This window comes from Natator depressus, chromosome 1, assembly GCF_965152275.1.
Source record: "Natator depressus isolate rNatDep1 chromosome 1, rNatDep2.hap1, whole genome shotgun sequence".
In the NCBI taxonomy this organism is placed as follows: Eukaryota; Metazoa; Chordata; order Testudines; family Cheloniidae; genus Natator; species Natator depressus.
This window is the reverse complement of record NC_134234.1, coordinates 85608821-85633059: the sequence shown is the minus strand read 5'-3', so window position 1 is coordinate 85633059 and position 24239 is coordinate 85608821. Positions and strand designations below refer to the sequence as shown.

Genomic DNA, 24239 nt, shown 5'->3' with positions numbered 1-24239 from the left:
TGGGAGCTGTGAGGGCTCAGCACTTCTAAATTGAGGCTGGTTATATTGTAGTGCCTATATATAGATGTTGATAGTTCAAGTTTCAGTGCTCAAGTTTGAAAATATTGAACTATATTACTACGTAATACGTGATATTGTTGTGCTGCCAATTCTAACATCACTGTTCCTCCTCCAGACTGCAACCTATCATCACACGCTTTTACATTCACACTCCCTTTTTAGCTAGAACAGAGTTTTCAAGGGAGCCTTGAATAACATGGGGGGGGAGCAGTGATACCAGGTGGCTTGGGCATCACCCAGTAGAAGGACGAGGGGCACTTGGAGGAGAGGAAGGCGATCAGGAACAGTCAACATGGATTCACCAAGGGCAAGTCATGCCTGACCAAACTGATTGTCTTCTATGATGAGATAACTGGCTCTGTGGTTATGAGGAAAGTGGTGGATGTAATATATCTTGACTTTAGCAAAGCTTTTGCTACGGTCTCCCACAGTATTCTAGCTAGCAAGTTAAAAAAGTATGGATTGGATGAATGGCTATAAGGTGGATAGAAAGCTGGCTAGATTATCAGACTCAATGGGTAGTGATCAATGGCTCGATGTCTAGTTGGCAGCAGGTATCAAGTGGAGTGCTCCAGGAGTCAATCTTGGAGCCGCTTTTGTTCAACATCTTTATTAATGATCTGGATAATGGGATTAATTGCACCGTCAGCAAGTTCGCAGATGACACTAAGCTGGGGGGAGAGGTAGATACGATGAAGGGTAGGGATAGTGTCCAGAGTGACCTAGAAAAATTGGAGGATTGGGCCAAAAGAAATCTGATGAGGTTCAACAAGGACAAGTGAAGAGTTCTGCACTTAGGAAGGAAGAATTCCATGCACTGCTACAGGCTGGGATCGGCTGGCTAAGCAGCAGTTCTGCAGAAAAGGACCGAAAAGGACCTGGGGATTACAGTGGATGAGAAGTTGGATATGAGTCAGCAGTGTGCCCTTGTTGTCAAGAAGGCCAATGGCATATTGGGCTGTATGAGTCTGAGCATTGCCAGCAGATCGAGGGAAGTGATTATTCCCCTCTATTCGGCACTGGTGAGGCCACACCTGGAGTATTGTGTCCAGTTTTGGTCCTTCCACTACAGAAGGGATGTGGACAAATTGGAGAGAGTCCAGCAGAGGGCAAAAAAAAATATTAGGGGGCTGGGGCACATGACTTATGAGGAGAGGCTGAGGGAACTGGGGTTATTTAGTCTGCAGAAGAGAAGAGTGAGGGGGGATTTATTGGTAGCCTTCAATTACCTGAAGGGGGGGTTCCAAAGGGGATGGAGCTAGGCTATTCTCAGTGGTGGCAGATGACAGAACAAGAAGCAATGGTCTCAAGTTGCAGTGGGGGAGGTCTAGGTTGGATATTAGGAAACATGATTTCACTAGGAGGGTGCTGAAGCACTGGAATGGGTTACCTAGGGAGGTGGTGGAATCTCCATCCTTCAAGGTTTTTAAGGCCCAGCTTGACAAAGCCTTGGCTGGGATGATTTAGTTGGAGTTGGTCCTGTTTGAGCAGGGGTTGGACTAGATGACTCCTGAGGTTTTTTCCAACCCTAATATTCTATGAGTCTGTGATTCTAACAGGCCGAAGGTGCATTCACATAGATGTCTCTTGCATCTGTTTAATATAACCTTAAAGTGCCAATGTTAAATTAGTGTACACTTTGATTTCAGTCCTCTGCAAAGACTTCTCTTTATTTATAATTATGTAGGTGCTTTATTAGCCTGCATTTTAAAACACCTGATGGTTTGCCAGGCCTCTGCTTCTACAGCCTTCTTTAGAAGTTAATTGTTCTCTCATGAGGTTCAGGTAGACCTAATTGTCTCCTAGGACCCAGTTAGGTATTCATCAATTAGATGAACTACCTACAGTTTTAACTCATTGTAAATAGTTAAAGAACACTCCCAAATAATTGGTGTTAGGGTTTTTTGTTTGTTTGTTTGTTTGTTTTTAATAAATCCTTTGGCTCAAGTAGTTCATTTATAATTAAATAAATACTCTCTATAGAGGAAAAGATAGTGATGAGACATGAGGCATGAAATCTCTTTGTCAAAATGCATATTCATTTCCCTAAATAAATAAATAAGAACTTCCCCTTCCTTTTTTCCAATTATTAAACAAAGCATTCTGAGCCCTATACATTTCCCTAGTGTTTTAAACATTCCCAGTACCGTTATGAAATATTGTATCTTTATACAAATAATTATTCAACATTTCATTTTGCTACACTTTAGAGGATATTGCACAGAATCACCCCACAGTACTATGAAGGAAATGAAGGTGATTATCATTGCACTATGTAGCAGCAGAGAATGAGAACCCCTTTTTATAAAGTGTATGTAAAAAGCCTAACAGGTTCATAGGCTGTCATAGCACATTATACATTAAGGGCCAGACTGTAACTCCCTTTCTCAAAAACTTAAAAAAATGAGCACTTTCTCAAATAAGCACATCCATTCAGAGGTATTACTTGTGTGAATAACTTCTAGCCAATGAAAATAAGGGGATTGCCATTTGTTTTGAAGGGGTTTAAATTTATTTTGTTTTCTGTCCTGTAGAACCAGGTTCTAGTGCCATTACTTTGAGTAGTGCCTTCCTTCACTAGTAGTCCCATTGCAAAAGAATAGTAAGGTGTCACTCAAGGCAAGTGAGGGTGGTTTAATCTGGATTTTAGCTGGTAATTTAATTCAATTGTAACCCATCCCTCTGTTTTGAAAATTTTAATTTATTTTAATGTCTTAAACCTTATGCAGGAAAACTGCTACTAATGCAACATATTAAATAGAGTTGGTCTTTTTTTTTTTTGAGGTTTTTGAGAAATTTCAGTAAAACTTTAAAATAAAATAAAATTAAATTAAAATAAAAATCAGGAAAACTTCCCAATGAAATTTTAATGAAACATTTCCTATTTGTGATCAGTTATAGAGCTGGTCTTATCTTTCCACAATATAAAAACATCAAAATGGGTTTAGTTATTTTTTCCCCTTTTTGCACCCAGCTCTATCCAACTGTTCTAGTGTGTGCAGCGTAGAAAGGTATTGTCGTGGGTTGATTGTCATGGATACTACATTCATATAATTCTCCCTCAGCTTCATATTGGGCCAGATTCTGCCACCCTCATTTAAGTTGAATAGCAACTTACTTCTCTCATGTATTCCTAAAGACCCCAATGGTACTACTCCATGCATTGGGACTAAGGGGATCAGAATGTGGGCCATTATATGCTTAAGAAATTCAACAACAAAAAAAGATTTGTCTTCTATGAATGTAAACTTACTTTAGCAGTGTTTCTCAAAGTGTGGGACACATTGTCATGGAGGGATGCAAATGGCCAGGTAAAGGGACGCAGAAAGGCTTCTCAAGTGTTCTCCTGTCTTAGCTTTTAAAATAAATAATGATGCCAGGTCTACACTAGAAATTTTGCCAGGGGTGATTTTTTATGACATTTTTGTACCTGCAAAAGTTTGAATGTAGATGCAGTTATACAGCAAAAAAGTATTTGCTGGCACAGTTTTCAGGACAGTTGAATGGAAATGCTTCTTTGGAAAGGAGAAACATAGTGCTTTGCCTGGTGCTGGCTGTACAGCGATGACTGGGGGAAGTATGTGTTTGATCAATGTTAGGTTGTTCTACTGCTTGCATCATCAGAGTATCAAAGTTCTGAGCATACCCTAAGCTGTGATCATGCTTCTAATAAGTCCCTTGGCACCACTGTGCCTGGGTAGTAGCTGGTCCCCCAACCTGGAGCTCTCTTGGTTTTGAATTATAATCCGGTACAACTATGGTGTGGGAAGGTATGGGATGATGTTCCCTATGGTTTCTTCCTCCATTAGCGCAGGTGAATGGCAAAAGAGCAGGCTTCAGTTGGTAAGTCCTCAGTCGGGCCTGGAAGCTATAGCATGCAATATATATTCTGAAATGAAAGGAAGTGCATATAATATGGGACAGCAGAATTAAGTGCTGTTAAGGGGGGAGTTGTGAAACGTTGAGAACATTTGGGGAGTTATTTGGTTTGGGGTTTAATAAAAATCTTTTGAGTTTCAAGAAACATTTTCCCCCTTTGAAACTGTTGTTGCAAGAGACAATATGTTTAAAAACATATCCTGACTAAATGGCTTTGAAAACAGGTTTAAAGACCACTGGGGAAATAAAATAAACATTTTAAAAATACAACAATCTTGTCAAAAGCAGGACATGAAACTCAACAGTTTCAAGTTCAGTTGTAAACTAGAATGCTCAATCTTCAAGTGAGATTTCAGTTTGCCAAAATGTGGTCTCTCCTTCCTAATGAGAATAAGATATGATAAGAGAACTACAGGGATTCAGAGCCATGCCTTAATGATTGAAGATGTGTAGACTTGCAACATACCAATGCATGTGTCAGTGGACCAAAAAAATATGGCCCAACATATAATAATAATAATTAATTAATTCTAGCTTGTTCTACTATTTTTTTTTTAAGTTAAAATAGCTCACTTTCTTTTTGGCTTCTTGGGACACAGCTCCTGTCCCATCTTACTTGTACAGTACCTAGTTGGTCTATCACCAGCCCCTATTTGTTCACCAGCCACTTTCAACTTTTTTCCCCACTGCAAAACCTACAAACATGAACTGTTTTCTAATAAAAAGTGAAAGAGAAAAATACCTATTGACTGTCAAGTAGCATGTACAGTAACGGAGGTATGAGAAGTAAAAGGAGTCCTGGGGGTTATGTACTTCATTCAAACTAGTAGAGAACAGGATTGACTGTATAACTTTTCCTCACTATTTTATCTTATCTTTATAGTAGGAATGATTTTCCACACCAGCAGGATAGTATACAAAGCACCCTTTCTTAAGATTTGTAAAAATTTGTTGAGAAAACAAATTAAATTTACAGTTGAAGATGTAACAGAATTCTTTCAAGATTATACAAATTATAAGGTTTATGAATACATGCTTCAGTGTTTGAAGACACTTATGCACACTCAAGGAATGTATTAATGAACTATTAAAACATCCCCTCTCATAATGCAATGGCATTTAAACTTGAAGATACACATTATAACTGTATTAAGACACTCTGTCAATTCACATGTTTCAGTGAACAAGATTTTTTTTATTCAGTGGGATTTGGACAGCAACTGGACAGTAACTGATCTGGACAGTAACTGATTACTCATCAAATCCCTGAATGTTAAAAATACAGCTGAGTGAATTGTATTTAGCAAATAACTTGTTCAGTTTGAGATTTTCAAGTTTCCTACTGAAACACCCATTGCCTTCAAATGAAAATGGAGTTAGGCAAATGCTGAGCTCTTTTGCAAATCTTAACCTCTGTGTGTTTTGCCGTTTTCTGTTTCTGAATTAGTCAGAACAGGCTTTGGATTATTTCAAATGTTATGGCTATTCACAATATTTCAATAAATATTCTGTGGGAACATATTTCAGCCTCAGGGTTGCCCTTGAACTATTTACTTTGATTACATCTTCAATATTTCATATACATTATTCTTCCTAGTGTATCACAAAGTTTCAGTTGTCTCTTCTGCCTAACTGGATGACAGAAACTTTTATAAACAGGAGGAGGAAAATTAAAAGGGATTCCAAGATGGTTTTGTGAACACTTATGACATGAACCAGCATATGAAATCATATTTGCTTGAAGAATCCGAAGACTTTTGCTTTGCACAAATCCTCATGTACAAAGTTATTCCAAGGAATGTCCCTGGAAAATTAATAAAAAGGGTCATGAATACCACTGAAATTTATTTTGGGCTTTTGTCAAAATAAATGTTTATAAATACTTTTTTTCAGTAGTGTTTTACAAGTGGCTAGTCAATTAGGTCCTCTACCTGACTGGGGTGCTGGGTGCTACTGAAATGAAAATAAAAATAATAACAAGAAAGCAAGAAAGAATCTACAATAGTCCTAACAGGGTATGCATGATTGTGACTCACTATGAAGGAGAGAGAAAGTGAGAGAGAGAAGTCTCAGCAGGAAAAAAGGGAGGAGCACTGAATGTAAATTTTAATTTTAAAAACACAAGGAGACCAAAGATCTCTTAAATTCAGGCCAAAAGTCTGTTGATTCTAATCCAGCATCTACTATATCACCACATGTGCTGAAGTATGTGGAACCTTCCCTTGTTCTTTGAAAATGAGTCACAAAATACTATTCTCACTTCATAACGAAAATAATAACATTATTGTCCTTTTCGACACAAGAAGGATGTTAGAAATCTTTATACCAGTTAGAAATACTGTAAAGTATATCAAACAAAGAAAAGCTAAGAAAATGTGAGGTCTGAAAACTCTGGACTTGTGCCAGCTCCACACACCAACAATTAGCTCATTTTAGCAGGCTGGACAAAACACTTCTTTCACGGAGGAGCAGTCTGTTATTCCCCCCTCTCCTTCCTATTTTTTCCTTTAAAATTCCTGAACACATCATTTTCACTGACTGCTTCAACTTTGGGCTGCCCCACAATGCATCCTGAGAAGCTCATATCAACTTTTTGAGTTAAAATCTGCTATTTGTCAGCACAGTAATGCTGCCACCCTTCACCTTGCATTTGGAATGCGTTCGACAAAGCGCTGGGACAAAGGGCTAATTAGTGCATCATTGTTTCCCTGACTGGTAAGCACAGTATAAATGTGGTGCAATTCTCAAAAAACTCAAAATAATTACAACCATGTGAACTAGATAAAGACAGTTTAAAAGGCTCATCCAAGCATAAAGACACTTTTGTTCTTTAAGCTGAGTTCTGGTCAGCTTTACATTTTGAGCAGTAAGTTCAACAAAGCCCCAGAAGATAATCAAATGCCAGCAATATAATCAGTAGCAGTTATTCTCAAAAGCCCCAAAGAACAACTGAGGCTCCACTGTGCTCAATGCAGTATAAACACATAAAAGACACACCTCTTGCTCTGAAGAGCTTACAATTGAATGAATATATCCATTTTTATTTCTGTTTAACTGGACGATATTACCCCAGTGATCAGATTGCGAACATTGTTGCCACTGAGTCCCTGATATTTTTCAACCTTTGCTTACACTAAGGACTTACTCAAGTAGTCCCACTGATAATATGGATACTATCTAGCATAAATGCTACTCGCTAGAATTGGGCCCAGAGTAAGTAATTTTCTTACCTTAACAACACACACACAGATCAATCCCTCTCTTTCTCTCTGCTGAATCTGCAATCCAGATGGCTATGCGGCCGTATAAGTCCCAGGCATTCCTTCCTGTTGGAGCTGTGACAGATGCAGGAATTCTCCCTATCATCACCTCTAAATTCCTGAGTACCAAGGTGTTCAGCTGGGCAACAGACATGACCACCCCTCCTCAGGGAAGGGTGCCGTGTGGCTGTGTAACTGTTACAAAGCTGCCGTCAGTAATGGTATGTCCCTTTTAAAGTTTTGTCAGATCTACAGCCCAACCATTTGTGAAACTGCTAAAAGATCTGCAATATTACATGGGGCCGGGGGAGCAGGGGGAGGGGGGAGAATGAAAATATATTAAGGCTGCAAAGTCAAGTCAAGCAAAGTTAGAAAATAACAGAACTAGACTGCCCATGCAACCTGACATCTCCGCCTCCCCTTGGATTATGACACAATCTTAAATTACACTATTATATATTTTTTTCCCACAGAACCTCTGTCCCATACAGTGCACAAGAGGGATGGTGCTCACTGAATGAGTTCAGTGTTTCTTTTTATCTTTAACATTCAGTGTGTTGCCTCAGGCCTTATTTACCATATACCATTCAAAGCCTGCACTAAATACAGAATAATTAATTTACTTATAAGCTTTTCTGTGGGGCTCATCACCAGAGTATCTGAGTGGTTCACAAACAGCAATGAATTTATCTTCATAACATCCCTGTGAAGTATAATGGAGTTATTATCTCAATTTAATGGATGGGGATCTGAGATACCGAGATTAAGGCTAAATTTTCAAGTGCCCTCTAATTTGGGTGCCCAACTTGAGGTTCCTCTGTCTGGGGTTTGCACAGTATTTAACATTTTATAGCCCTAAACATATTCAAAGCACAGTACCTTCATTTGCAATTCACTTGCTCACTTTGGCTGTTGTTCCTCCCTTCTTGGCTCCTAGCCCCATCCCCTTTCTCCTGTCACTCCCATCCTATTCCTATCCTTTTCCTAACCCTTCTGCATTCAAGTCAAGCCTTCTTCTCCATGTTGCCTGGCCATTTGTAGGGGTTACTGAAAGCACAGAAGTGTCTTTATCTGGTCTCATTTCTGTTGCCTGGGGCCAGACTGGCTCCTGGTGGAAGGAGTGATTGCAAGGAAAGTCCCACTCAGCTCCAGATGGAGCATGCTCAGTCCCTCAGTGGCGATGGTCCATATCCAGGTTGGTCAGTGTGAAGTGATGCAGCATACTCAGTGCTGATAGAATCTTCAGAGGATACTGCTGCCAAACACGAACCATCTTCTCCTAAGCATGTGTGAACTGTAACTTTTAAAGAGATTTATAACTTGGCCAAATTTGGGTGATTTTCATGGAGATAGCAAAAGAAACATCCCTTACACAGGGTTATCCCAATGCCAACTTTCATGTCTGTGCCCCATAGAAAGGCAACATTAGAGCTTCTCAGCGAAATTCTTGTAAGAAATTCTTACCCTGGACAAAACAATTTATTTTGTCCTAAACTTGTTCTATGCAACTGCTGAGTCATTTTTGCTGATTTTTTTTTTAAATTAGCCTGAGACAGATATCTAGTGTAGAAAAATCTCCACCCAAATGACTTCTGTTTGGCAAAATGATAACCAGCTGAAAACAGGGTCTAATAACAGAAAATATTAGGTGACCTTAACTATAGATGTCACCTGCAGCACTGCCTATAACAAATGATGCTTGAGCATGGATTTGGTCCAATATGTAATTTTGTGCAAATCAAAATGATAGCATTTTTACATTCACATTGTACTTACTTTATGCAGGTGTAAACATAACTAGACAAGATGAAGGGAAACCAAGAATCAGGCCCATGGACTTAGATTTTAACCTCTTTGGGAAAGGATTGTGTCTTCCTGTATTTTTGGAGAATGCTTAGCACATTGTGGGAGCTAATGATATACAAATACATTCATAATAAGTAATAGTGCATACAAAAGTTTTGAAATACAATATACTGAAGTATTGTGCTGAAAGGGCTCTTTACTATCAAAGGTTTATATTATCTTTTCAGTATAATATTATCTTAAGTCTTTCAGGAATTATGTAGCTTCTTTCCATATGGCACTTTCTAGCTCCTTGTATTTATATTTCTCACTAAAAATAATTGAAATTGTGGTTGATTGACAAATGAGAGACATTGGTGACTCTTGAATGAAATATCATGAGATCAGAGATTTATTACAAATATAAGGACAGATATGAAAATGGAGAAAAGTTCATAAATAGAACTTTTTGTTGCAGTGTTACTTGTATATTAGAATGGTAAAGAAGACAGTAATATTGTTCAGTTGTTTTGTTTTAAGATTGGCTCTAATTTTTTTAGCTGTAATCTACATTGTTTACCTTTCATTTTCAAGGAAGATGAGAAAAAGGACAAACAGAGCTTTATATCTCAAGTTGCTCCACATCTATATAAATCTCACATGGTGCATGCAAAGCTCTTGAAATATACAGTCAAATGGAATATGTTATCAGAGGAAGAAAGACAATTCAACATATATGGAAAAAAGACTGTTGGGCTGGTAACTGGAAGTTGTTGCATAACCCATTTATTCACTAAAGGAGAAATTACAAATTTGGACCCAGAATCTCTCCTGCGCCAACATTTGCTTTGCACAAAGGGATGGGAAAAAGGGCATTGGCAACTGGTTAGAACTCCCTCTACAAGCTAGATCTAATCTAGCTTCAGCCCAGATGTAAGTTAGTGCTGCCTATGAGCAGTACTCTCTTTCATTAGCTGTCTGTGCTTTTCTAAGAGACAACATGCCCAGTAGCAGATTGACAGAATACAGCTGCATTCTGACCCTTCCTTTGCTGTCTCTTCCTTTGCAAGAGACCTTCTCATGCCAGAAAAGCTACCTTCATTGGTGGGGGAAACAGATACTATAGGATTCAGCCATACCCGTATTAAACCAGGAGAGAGGTCTGTCATCTGGGCAGATAGCTCCAAACTCAGCCCCTTTGTGCAACCTGAACTGTTTTTTGATTAATTATGATATAGCATCAAAATTCAGCTCAAGCATTGTATTCACTGGGGTGCTACCACAATACACATACTAAATAAATAAATATGTGTTCATTAAATTTTTCATAAATATATCCCTAGTTTTATCACATTTATCATTATTTTTGTTGGACGCAAATGAGTCCCTTATCCACAGTGTAAAAAAGGAAAAACAGAAAATTAGTTAGAATAAATTAACACAGATGGGTGTTTTAACATCTCAGATTTACACATATGAAAAAAGGTGTATGCACAATGTTGATTGGATTAGAGCTGGTCAGATAATATATTTGACCATGCTATTTTGTTAATTTTGCTATTATTGATAACAAATATTCATTTTTACATTGTTGGGCCAGCTTGAACAATTTATTTGATTAATAGTATCAAATGTTGTCATATACTTTATTCAACAAATAATTGTTTTGAGCTATAAAAGGCTTTCTGGTTTGAGGCCTGTTCATCTTAGAGATCACCTCTCTCTTCATATTCCAACCTGGCAGTTGAAATCAGCTGGGACATTTAAAATAACTGTCCCTAGACTTGAAGGTCTGGGCCCAAGAGACAGGCTGTTTATTAGTGGAGTGTCCTTGATTCTGGGATTTGCTTCCCCCCTTGATCTAATAAAGCCTAAGGCTGTTGCCTTTCACAATACACTGCAAGTCCTGTCTATTCACTCATGCTTTTCCTAAGAGGGTGACTTAAATAAGGGACATCTTGTAATATTTGCAGTCCAGGGAATTATTTTAGTGTTATTGATATTGTGCTGAATGATTACTCTATGCAGTTTTTAAATTATTATTATTTGTGCACTTGGAGAAAATAATAGATATATTGCTCTAAAAGGGTTGTCATTTTAATATGTTACTGACAGCAATGATAAAGGCATGGTATGCAGCATACCAAAGCATGTAACAGGTCTTGCTGGACTTATGTTGCCAGTAGTTTTCCCTGAGGATGAAATTCACCTCTGTCCCCCAAGAGAACAACTTTTCTGCAGCAAAATGTATGGGAGCTGTGGAATGGAATCCTCCCCACAACCTGCAGGCATGGTGTCTCCTTAACCCCAGAGGGACTGTTCTTCCAGCAGCTTGGCTAGCAGAGAGGCTGCGATACCTGTTTGTCTCATGGGCCATGATGTTGCCCTTCCTTCCACAAGCTCTGAATTGACCCTTAGCATGCTTCCTAGGCAGTCACATGTCTGAAGAAACCACTACAACATATCCACAAATGTGTAGATAACATGGCTGTCCCTCCTTTATTAAGAGCAGTTGATTTATGTCAATTTCTTGAGTGGACACCTAGGCCAGGTTTCACTAACTTCAAAGTTTAATACTTGCTTTTATTTATTTTCAGTTAATGTGTACATTGACCTCTTAACAATCTCTACAGTGAAATTAAGAACTGAACAGGCGTAGAAAATGAACCATGTATTAATAATATGGCAAAATGCTAAAAATAGAAGCCTAAATTTAGGCTCCTCAGACCATATTTAGGCATCTAAATAAATGGTCCTATTTTCAATGGTTGAATACTCAACCATCCACTTTGAAATCCATGAGAGCTGTGGGTTCTCAGTGTCAGTCTGTCTACAGTGGTTCATGACAGTGAGTGCCTACCTCAGAGCAGACTGTCAAGAAGCAGGGCAGAGACCCCAAACTGGTTGTATGTTCTATAATTAGATTTCACCAATCAGGTAACAGTTGTGAACTCCTAAAGCACTATAACAGTCTTACCAAGGAGTCAGAGACAGTCCCCTTGAGCATTCCAGTCTAACTTGCCACCAAGTCAAGCTGGAATTAGTGACAGATGGTTCTTATACACCAAAGATCATAAAAGATTCAGGATACTCCCAGTCCCAACGGACCAGTCACTTACCGCAGTTAAATATATACCTTAGATCTCACACCAAAGACAACGCTTATAGACAATCCTATAGTAAACTATCTAAAGATTTATTAACTAATAAAATAAATGAGAGAGTTATTACAAGTTGAAAGCAGGCAAATATATATATATATATATATATATATATATATATATATATATATATATACAAATGAATTATGCTGTATGGTTTCAAAAGATGACAGAGTTGTAATAAGCTTTGAATGGCTTTTAGGGCTAACCCAGGTTGACCCTGGAATCTCCACTTCTGTTTTGTAGCTCCGGCCCAGTGAGAGTCCAAACAGCAATACAGATGAAAAATTCTCCAGTCAGTTATTTTTATTTTCTTCTTCCAGAATTCAAGCTCTTGGGAAGAGTCCATCTGCAAGTATCCTCTGCATGGGTATGAAGAGGCAATTAACAAAAACTTTGTATTCTGATGTTTCGCAATGGCCCATTTAGTTTAGATAGCCCTTCTTGATGGGCAGGAGATGATCCCTCCTGACAAGTTCACAGTTTCAGAGCAAACATTTTGTACAATTACAAAGCAAAAACTTAAATATTACCTTATTAAATATTACCATAAAGATAAGGGAGATTAATGCATGCAGCAATTTACAAACAGTCAGGGCTGGATTAAACTTTTGTGGGCCCGGCGCCAAACATATTTGTGGGCCACCATGGAGGCAATGCAGCATTGCCAGGGGCCAGCCAGAGGCAATGGGCATGGCATGACAGGGGCAGCCCTGCTCCGCCCAGTGCGAGGGCACTATTTACAAACCAGAAGTTGCCAGATGCACTGTGGCCTGCCCGGCCTTGTGCTGCCGGCATTCCCCTTCCCCTCAGGGGAAGGCCCATGCCACACCACACAGTCGCCCTGCCCAACACCCCCTGACTCCCTATGGCCAGAGGCCCCTTGGAACCACTATGCCCAGCGCTCCCCCATCCCACCCACAAATGCGCAGCACCGTGCAAAACACCACCCCTGCCCACAGCCCCACCACAATTGCCCAGCACCCCCCAAAGAACCCCCACTCCCTAGTGTCCCAACACACATAGATCCTCCCACCCCTTCACAGCCCAGCACCCCCCCGCATACCCCCCACAGACCCACTCTCCCAAGCCCTGCCTCCCAGCTGCACTCACTGGCCCTGCTGGGAGGCGACTGTGTCTGCTGGGCTGAGCCAGCAGCGCAGCCAGGGCTGGTCCCAGGGCTGGGAATCGCTCCGGCCCCTCCGGAGTGGCGCGATCAGCCAGACCGGGACCTACCCCAGCCGGGGTCCCTCAAGACGCACTTGCCTGCAGGGTCCCAGCCAAGCCCTTCACACTGTTCCCCCCCTCCCACCCTCAACCCCACACACACACCTGGCTGAGATTGGCCAGGCCTCTGCACCAGTCCCAAGCGGCTCAACTCCAGGGAGACAGGTGGGGCTCCACAGGTGGTGGGAAGCAGAGACTGCCCAAAGCTGGAGGTGCACTGGGGTCTGGCCAGGAGACTGAGAGGAGGAGGGGGTGGGATCAGGGGGTGGAGAGATGCCCTCGGGTAGCCGGCAGGCAGGCCGAGAGGAGCAAGTGGTGGGCAGGGGGAGCCAGTGGGGTCTTGGGGTGCAGTGCAAGCGGAGCAAGCTCAGGGCCCCCTCTGAGCATGGGCCCGGCTCCATCGAGCCACTGGAGCCATTGTAAACTCGGCACTGCAAACATTTCTTAAAGTTTAAACACTAAACACATTGGTATAAGTCCAGTACCCATCTTAATCTTACTGACCCACAGGTGAAACAGATTGGTTTCCAGCAATGAATTTGTAAGGGTTAGGCTGAAGCCTAAAGCCTTAGCAAGAACTGGCATCTGGTCTGCCAGTGCCACACTCAGTAATTTTGAAAATCAGGTCATTTATTATTCAAGTGCTTAAATATGAATCTGGTAGCCTAGCTTTACGCACCCATTTTTTAAAAAAACCTTGGCCACAGATCATAGGCTTGGAAATAACCTGGTTTCCAGTCCAATTACCTGTCTGAAGCAGGCTTGGGGTTTATTTCTTTGCTGAGATCCTCAAGTATTTTGTATAAATTTTTCTTCAGTACTTCAGTGATGGCATCTTAGTGGCCATCCTATATACGTTATTTCATTATGTTGAAGCCCACATCCAGGCAATACTGCCAGGAATGAGTCAATGAGAAGGAATTAGAACTTTTGCCTAAAGAAAGTCAACTTGACTCATCCCCAGGCTCCCTCTGCCCTATAATTTTTATATCTTATTTTCCCCCATCTCTAATGTAAAGCACTTTCTCTCTATTATGCTGTATTCTCACACCGTAAATGTCTACCCCCACCCTGTCAACTCAGTGTGAGGGATTTTTGATCAAACCAGCAGAGGGAAAGACAACCCTGTGGGTCCTGAGAGGAGGGAGAGAAAGGAAGGGGCAGGCTCAAGTTAGCTTCCTTTTCTTCAGAACTCACTCAAAGACTGTTCCTCGGGGAAGAGATGGAAAGAGATTTCTCCACTTCTCCCATTACCGTTGGCTGTGCTGTGAGGAGAAGGGAGACTTGATTGTGTTGTATGCTGATCCTCTTCTTTTATATGAAGACCTCAGGACATGCAGCTGCCATTCTGCTGCAGTTGCTCCCCCACCTGACAATGCAGATATACACTGTATGCTGTGGGGATGATCAATCATCAGTTTTTTTAATTAGAAATAGGGTGGACACATGTCTCAGAATGTAAGTGGGCAGGGCTGGCATCACTGCTGCCCCCCAAATGTTCCTCTGTGCCCCGTTAGGGGGCACACTTCATTTTCTTTTGCAAAACTGGACATTGCTCCTGGTTGCTCTTGCCAACCAATGATCAGACAAGAGCAAATGGAACAAATGCCAAAAAAAAGTTGGGATATCCAGGACAGGACCTAAAAAGAGGACTGTCCCGGCCAAAACAGAAAGTATGGTCACCCTGATCAGAAAGGAATTGTTCCCATGGGGCATGATTCAGAAGGGGTTCGCTGGACTCTTTGCCTTCCTTGCAGCAAGTGGGGGTCCTGACTTAAGGTAAGTAAGGGGAAAGGATGGAAATTAAAAGCTGTACATTTATAAGTGAGTTTGTAATATTGTCATAACTTTTAGTCAATATTTAGTATGCCTGACAGGCTCAAAGGGACCAGCTCTCAAAGGTAAACCTGAATCTCAGGAGATTACTCAGGGTCCTTATTAACCTAGGGGTAAATCTTTGAAGACTGAGGGATGCTTAAAGTCTTCTCTCATTCCCCGCTCGCTGAATCTTAGGATATAGGTGAGAAGAACCAACTCTGAATGCTGGTTATTTGGCATGGAGGACATTTAACACTGCATAGGACCCAAATTAATGCCTGGTATTTAGTGAAGGAGGGCTGGCCACCCCCTGTTAAAGTTAATAAAGTTGATGTCTTTTGCTGTTAAATCCATCCCTGTGTCTCTTTCATTCCCCTGCATGTCCAGGTCAATAATTCCTTCCCTTCCATTGCTTCTCCAGTATTTGTAGATAGTTGCATATCATTTTTGTCCATTTTTCTCCCCTAGACCAAGCCCAGGGTATTTACCTCTGCTGAGTTCAACTTCAAAGGGACTCACACCTATATTGTCCCATTAAGTATGGTGAATAGTACTTTATTGTCTCCTTGCCTGCAAGACAGTTCTTGTTGAAATCTAACCCTTGGTACTCACATAACTGTACATATTGTATTTATAAAATATTACAGGCATCTTCCACATGCTTCACAAAAAAACAATTTATAATTAGGTTGTTTGCTGATGTTTTAGAGGAAGGCTAAAGATTGCTAATATGGGAAGTCAATGAATGTGAGAGACATTGTGGGTTAAGTCAAAGTGAGATGGGACTCTTCCATAGGTGAATCCCAAACCTCCTTTCCTCCCTTCTTCTGAAAACCCCCAAAGATTTTCAACCCACAACTGGGAGGCAGAAGTGATGTTAATCAGCTGTGAGTACATCTCAGAAGTCATTTTCAGCTGGAGGATAGCACAGTTTTAATATCACCAGCCAACTTACTCTTGCTTTGCTATTGCATGGGAATGCAATCCCTACTGAGAAGAACTTGTCTAGTAATAGCTTTCTTGATCAATAGTACAGTCAATGCCTACTGCTGAAACAAATGCTTTGTTTCCACAACAATAACATTTATTCTAATAGCAGAAGAATAACAATCAGGGAGAGAAAGTAGTCCTGCAGTGGTTTTACATATATATAAAATAAGTTTTTCATTGAGTTACTGTACAGCGGTGCGTCTCAAACTAGGGCCTCCACTTGTTCAGGGAAAGCCCCTGGTGGGCCAGGCCAGTTTGTTTACCTGCTGCGTCCATAGGTTCGGCCAATCGTGGCTCCCACTGGCTACAGTTCGCTGCTCCAGGCCAATGGGGGCTGCAGGAAGGGCGGCCGGCACATTCCTCAGCCCACACCGCTTCCCGCCAAGATCGTTGAGTGTAATGTGGCCACTTAGGTTTGGACGACTGGTGGATTCTGGCCCGAAAGCAAGCCGAGCCAGTCGTAAGAGCTTTACCTAAGTATGAGGGCATAGTAAGCTCAGTAGTATATAGAGCTAGTGTAACAACATCCCTCCCCCTCATCCCTGCTGCGTGGTTCGGGCAAAGAGAGCATGAGCAAGTTCTCTCTATCCTGGCAATTCCTACTTGCAGCATTGCAACCTTCATGCTGCTCTAAGTTATGCTGGGTGGTGACTGGCCTGGTACAGATCAGAACACAAAGGCCACCTTTACACTTCACCTCCTAAGCTGTATAGTGCTCTCCTTAGCAGTTGCCAAGAATCTGAGCCAAAATGTGCATCTGCTATATACACAGCTTTTTTGGGATTACACACACACACACACACACACACACACACACACACACACACACACACACACACACACACACACACACAGTTTAAATTTAAGCCCCTTATTAATCAGTGTTCAGATGGCCCAAATATTACAGTCTAAATTCCCAGTTCAGGAATTCAACTCTGAGATTTCAAGACTCTACATAGAAAGAAGCTATTTGGTGTTCAGACGAAAAGTACTCACAATTTTTAAGGTTGAAAAGGAAAGGGAAAATGATTAATCAGGATTAGTATAGTATGTTTCAGCTTTAGGGCTCTGGTTCAAACCCATTTCAGGTCAGTTACAGCTGAAAGACATTAGCATTTGATGGCTTACATATTGCTTGTCTAAGTCCAATTCCGTGTAAAAAAGTATCCACAAAATAATTCCACCAACACAAATGACGCTCTTCTTGACAGGCTCAGCAAAGAAGCAGAGTAATGAATAGGCATTCAGACAAAGCTAGCCTGCTACAGATAGTTATAGTTCTTCACATTGGACTTTCAGCACATTGCTGAGGGAGTGTGGGAAAAATTTCACTGTAACGGCATGTGTTATGCATGTATGGGGACAACAGAGGATTTCATTCTCCAGCCCTGTCAATCTTTCAGGAACAGGAACCGACAAAAATGTACAAAATGTACTCAATGGAAAAGCAAAGAAATATGTCTTATAGGTCAGGCAATATCTGTTTCCAACATACAGGTCCACACAGAACTGAAATAACTTCTGTGGCTAAGCTTTCAAGAGTGGTGACATAGATTGAACTATAGAATAGGGAGCAGTGAAGCTCGGGATAGAGCACTCATTTACAGTCATTCTCATCCTTCCAAGTTTTTCTGCAGTTCAGTTTTGATGAGAACATTTTATTTTGGTTTTTGAGTTTACACTACAAGTCAGTCATTCTTCTGAACTTATTATCCTGCTCTAGACCCAGTACCGGTCTTATGGATACATCTACATTGCAATAAAAGACCCGTGTAATGGCCCGGACTCAGCTGACTCAGGTTTATGGGGCTTGTGCTGCAGGGCTAAACATTGAAGTGCAGATGTTTGGGTGAGGAGAGTGGGTATCAGAGCAAGGGCTCTAGCCCAAGCCTGAATGTCTACAAAGCAATTTTTAGCCCCACAGTGCAAGCCCCATGAGCCCAAGTCAGTTGACCTGGGCTCTGCGACTTGGTGCCCCACATGCTTTTATTGCAGTGTAGACATACCCTTAAGAGCCTCATTTTGCTCAGAAGACCTTAGCTATATTTGGCTCACCTTCATGCTGCCATGCACATGGATAAATCACATTGTTTAAAACACACATTCACCATTTACATGCCTTTGGTTCAGACTTCCCATTTTACTGCTCTGTGATATAATTGACTTCTTATTACTCACACAAGGGAAAAAAATACTTTGTATTCAGAGGGGAAAATATGGAAAATAAAAACACAACAAATTTACAATATTAGAAAAAACTAAGTTGGCTTTATTAAAATTATTCATTAGGTTCATGAACATTTTTCCATCTTTATGCAAATTGTTTAGTATCTCTATGATTCAGAGAACGATCTCTTTTGTTGCTAAAGTTATAGGCCAATTATGGCTAATCAACTATGATTTCAAGATCATAGCAGAAGTTTTGGCTGTTGGGCTGCAGGCATTTTCATGTAAAATTATTATTCCAGATCTAAACTTTTAATTGAATAAGCATTGCTAACAAATTGAAGATCTGTAGCTCATCAGTAACTATTTCACTTGCTTCAGAAAAAAAGGACATTAAGCCAAATGGAATATATTTCTTCAAAGCGTGAGCAAAATTTAGCTTCAAGGACACCTTTTTTAAAAAAAATTGCCTAAGGCTGCACTCATCACGAATGGAATGATCTCAAAATCATTTGATCTGCAAAGCTGCACCAGACAGCTCTGTCCTTATTTCCGCCTTTTATTTCTTCTTGCTTAGAAAAATTTGGCACAGCTAATCGGATTGATTGATTGATGTATGGTACAAAGGATTACAGTGGGAGCAGCAACAGGAAGTAATGCATGCATGCTGATGATATTGTTTTTAAGATTATTTAGACCCAGTAACTAAGCACATACTGCAGAGATCTAAGGTAAATGTTTGAATAATAAAATTATTAATTTATGATGAAGTAATGACTGATGGGGAGAGGTCATTTCCCGCCATTTAGACCCAGATCCTCAAAGATTTTTAGGCTCCTAACTTCCACTATTTTCAATATATTTTCTGGGACAACACAGCCCCTAGTCCCACTTCCAAGATGTCAGTTTGCAAAATGAATTATTTCAAAAAGTTTGGGTTGAATAGGACAGGCTCTTTACACAGGAGGTCTTTCAGAGTGTCTGAAAAGCTCTTTCACAGACCTCAGACCATCAAACTTTCCTGGGACTGCTGTCCTTAATCAGGTCTGTGAGGGGTGCAGCTACCATAGATAACATTGGCAGAGTTTGGCTGTAATAACTGTTGAGCCCTAAAAACCTCTCGATCTGGGTTGTTGTTGCTGTTTTGGGGGTTGGGTGGTCTTTCAAGGCTTAGACTTTGTCTACGTCAGGCCCGACCTGGCCTTTTCCTTCAGTATAGCCCAGGTCTCAACTTTTTCTGACTTTACATTTCACTGGATTTGCAGTTAGGCCAGCCTCCCATCGGGACAGGAGGATGGTGGTGACCTGTTCAAGGTGGGTTTCCCAGTCTTGGTTACACATAACCACATTGGTCTAAATAAGCTGCAGCATATGTACCATTGGCTGGAGGACTAGGTACATGAGCTGTTGGAGCATCACTGGGTCACCATGGAGGCCAAAGGAGGTAATCTTAATATCACAAAGACCCAACAAGGTGGCAGAAGCAGTTTTCTCATATGATTCTGGCATAAGCTGAATCTGCCAAAATCGCTTGGTTAGGTCTAATATTGTGATAGAGTGGGCCTCATCCAGCTGGGTTAGCAATTTGTCCACCCAGGGCATGGGGTAGCCATCAAATTTGGAGACAGAATTAACTTTTCCAAAGTGTATACAGAACCACGTAGTGCCACCTGGTTTAGGGACAAATACAATAACATTCACCAGTCATTGTTGTATTTTCAATGACTCCTTGCTCCAGCATGGTGCAGAAGTCCTTTTTATAACAGCAACCCACATTTTTGGGGATGTGGCAGAGGGTTCTGTCAGATGTGTTTTCTTTGCTCTCCTTGGACATGATGTTGAATAAGGTGTGTTTGTCTGGGCCAGAGCACCATCGGGAAGGTGTTCAGAAGGTGTCTTAGTTGGGCAATCTGTTCCAGGCCAACATTCACCCGCATCTATACTGGACTTTATTGAATCATGGTCAGAGGAAGAGGATGTTTGGGGCCCCAGCTCTGGCTGAGGGGATTAAGGAGCAACAAACAAGCTCTCATGCAGCAAGAGTTAGAACAGAGAGAACCAGTGGATGGGCAGAGGGCAGGGGGCGGAGGGGGGAAGGGAACCTCTCCAGTAGCAAATAAAAGAGGAGCTGATCCTAATGGTGGGAGTCCATAGCAATAAACTTTTTCAACATGTTTTCCAAGCTCTAGTTGAACTATTCAGACAATCAATGTGTGGAAGATAGATAGACATACACAGGGTCTTTTTTTCCCCCAATAGATCACATACCTACTTCAACAGCTGAATCATAAGGTTGGCGCCTTCATCAGTGAGGGTCTTCTTAGGTAACCCAACTATGACAAAGACATTTAGCAGTTCCATTGCCGTAGACCTTGCACTGGGGGCTCCCGTTGGGATTGCTTCCATATTTGGGTGGCATAATCAACTATAAAAAATACATGTTTATACCCAGCTGCACTATATTTAAGGGTCTGACAAAATCTATCCTTATCCTATACTCATCTTTTTATCATTTGGTGGACCTTCTGAGGGAACATCCCATGACTAGACACCCACACTTCAAGGTCCAGCTCCTTGCCTATACCTGCCAACATCCCACGTATTGAGACCCCTTCTCCCAGGATTCCCTGAGTTAACTCCTCTGGGAGCTGTGAGGCTGTCTTAGCATCTCCCAGTACCCCTGAGACATGCTCTCAAGCCCACCCTAAAGAATGGGGGTAGGCCATCCTCACTACAAGGTTGTGTTTTCCCCTACAGTCAATTGCATGCATACAGTGGGAAACTGTTTTACCACCCCATAAATATATTGAAGAAAGATAGACTCTGTCGGGGGCCTGAGGGTTTGGGACGTGGTTGTCCTGGAGCAGGGTCTGGCCAAATCCTGGAATCCACCAGGCCTGTCACCTATGTCCAGTTTACCCAAACAGGGACAATTAGTTTAGCTCGGGTCCACTCATGGGCTTGGCTTTCCACCAACCACACCTGTCCATAATCATATAGGGACAATCATGATACAGGTGACCTGGGCACCCACACGAAAAGAAAACCCCCACTGCTAGCTGGATGGGTTTTGACCCTGAGCCTAATGTTTGAGGAAGCCCCTCTCTTTGAGGTTCATCTTCTCTGACCCCTGGATTCCCTGCAGAGGAGATTGTTGCAGTCCCAATGGCCCTTGTCTGGGCTTCAGTCTAGAGTGCCGGGGTTTACCAAAGAAGGCCAGTCCTGGGTATTGTGATATGCTTACTCCTTGGAGAATGGCCAGTCCAACACCAGGCTCTCAGACCGCTGATTCTCCTGGCTAGGTTCTCCTTTGAGTAGAGGGGCCTCATTGGCCTCAGGTCAGTGTTTGAGCAACTAGTTCCTACCCCCAGCTGGGGTATGAGGGCAAACTGCTCCTCCACAGTGAGCTAATTTGCCCCAACTCCAGTCCCAATGTCAAGGTTAAACCACTTCCAACACAGGCCTATCAATTTCTGGGCCACTTCATGGACAGGGGTATTTTTCTTCATGGAACTTCTGTCAGAAAGTCACCTCAATGATGTCAAGCTAGTTGAGTGTAGTCACTTTTGTCTGTGGAAGATTTGGGAAGCCACAACTTTCAATGAGGGGGACACAGCCTGTGCTGGTCCAGTCAGGTAAAGTGGTAATAGGATGGTCCATTACTCAGGTGGCCATTGGGCTGTCATCATCACTCACTTGAACATTACCAGGAAAGCCTCTGGTCATCCTTGGGGGTCATTTTTGTGAGTTTCACTGGCATAGTCACATGTCTCAGACAGGGCCTACAACTCCAGGAGGGAAGCACTGAGGGATCCTTGAGGCTGCAATAAGGCCATTACCTTTTGGACCAACATTTGCTGCTGTTTCTGCTACTGCACCCCTAAATCCTGAACCAGCTCTTGCTATTGGGCAGCCATTTGCTGCAGGAGTTGCAAACGCTGCGGGGCTCCCTGTTCATGCTGCTGGTTCTCAGTCATCTACTTCATTAGATGCTCTAGATATATATTGTCACTGTCCCTTAGGTCCAGAGTGCCACAGCCTTCGATCAAGAGTGTTTGATCATCTGGGTTAGTCAGTCCTCTCCTTCTCCAGGGTGGGAAGGTTGCCTGAATTCATCACCATATTGGCACCAGAGTTCCCATGCCAGGCCCCAGGACTCACCCACACATCTGCTTCGTGGTGTCTGGATGCTTCAGTCCAATTTTAACAGGTTTCAGCCCTCCATCTGAACCCCGGATAGTCCACTCTTGTTTGTCAATATACACAAATGAAGTAGTTAGAAATGTAATTTCCCATGGATTGGGCATCATACTTAAAGGGCTTCTGTAAAATTGGAGGCCCCAACTGGGCTAACTGGCTAGTGTCAAAAGAATAGTCCCATCATAAGTGGATCCACAACAGGTCATCAGGGAGCAGTCAGCTGAGCCCGTGTCTTTAGCCAGGCCTTGCTCCAGGAGCTAAGGACAGGAGATCTGTTCTTGTTGCTGGTCTGACACCAACTGAGCTGGGTTCCTCTATTTTCTCCCTCCTATTCTGACATTTCCCACAGGTGCAGCAGATCAGAACCACCTGAACGCACAGTCAATCATTAACTCTATGTTGCCCAGTATGAGTTTTGTGTACCATCACAGTAGATAAGTTAAAAGTGTAATTGAACATTGCCATGGATACAGTGCTCTGTTTACAAAACTGGTCTTTTCCTACCTTTTAAAGACTCACATAGTGACCAGTAAAAATTAAGCAACACTTCATTGTCAGAGTTTACAATAGGCAATGCATAATTTTATATTTTTACCTTGAGAGCAGATATGGCTCTTTTTTCTCCTGACTGATCATATCTCTAGTGCATGTAGAGGAACAGAATATCCTATTAATTGTGTGGGTGTTTGCCATGTGGACCACAGGCTCTTACTAGGCAGAATCCAAAATGAGAGAAATCTCTGAAGGCTGTATTAGCATCTTTATGTACCTGAAGGGTTTTTTCTTTTGGGCTTATGTTGACAGCTTTACAGAATTTACAGAATTCTGTTTTCTCTGGTGTGCCTATTTTTATTTATTTATTTATTTACACATACAAGTTTATTATTCCTACTTTTAGAATAGAAGTTTTTAAAGCTTGGACTGTAACCATTTGAAAACAGTTTATTTACTATAAAATCAGACATGCAACAAATCTATACACTTTCCCCTATCTTCCACAGCCTCAGTCACTCATCTGAGTCCCAGTCCACTGTGATCATCTTATTCCTCAGCTCATTCTATGACTACTATCTAATCTGGGAAAAGAACTGGAAGAGAAACCGTCAGAATGCTGAATGAAGCAGTAAATAAGCAGCTTTATGTCCAACCACTGCAGCAATCTTATGAGCTGTGCAGTCCCAAACTGTTCTAAAAATTTCTAATAGTGAAATAGAAAATAAGGCCCTAACTCAACGTAATGAAGCAAATGTCTAACTTTAAGTGCATGGGTAACCTCTTTGACCGCGCAAATGCTTAACATTAGCCACGTGCTTTACTACCTTATTGAATTGGGGCCTATTCAAAAGTGTTTGCATAATATTATCAATAAAAATAACTATTTAAAGCAACCACTCCTGCATGTTGCATGTATCCTACTTGGTAACATGGTTACATCAGAAGCAGAATATTTTTTCTGGTATATGATTAAAATTTGAATAAAAAATGACCCTAGGTCTCTTAGTTGATTTAATTTTTGCAGCTTTCCATACCAAAAGCAATTCTATAAAATTAAACCAACAATAATAACAGAAGCATTTGAATTTCAAAACTCTCCCCTGATTCCACCAGGGTTTTTGTTGCAGAGCTGAAGAAGAATAAACATATTGAATTACGTGGGTTAGGTCACACTATGAGGATGCACGCACAGAAGAGA

At 41.5% G+C, this 24239-nt stretch overlaps 1 long non-coding RNA gene across 1 annotated transcript in view; it reads left to right on the top strand.

The window, feature by feature from the left end:
- Positions 1 to 23630, top strand: part of LOC141993142 (uncharacterized) — a 94913-nt gene extending 71283 nt beyond the window's left edge. The window contains exons 2-3 of the long non-coding RNA XR_012640790.1: positions 12392 to 12515; positions 23548 to 23630. This is a non-coding gene — a long non-coding RNA (uncharacterized LOC141993142). The remainder of the gene's footprint in view (positions 1 to 12391; positions 12516 to 23547) is intronic.
- The last annotated feature ends 609 nt before the right edge of the window (positions 23631 to 24239 follow it).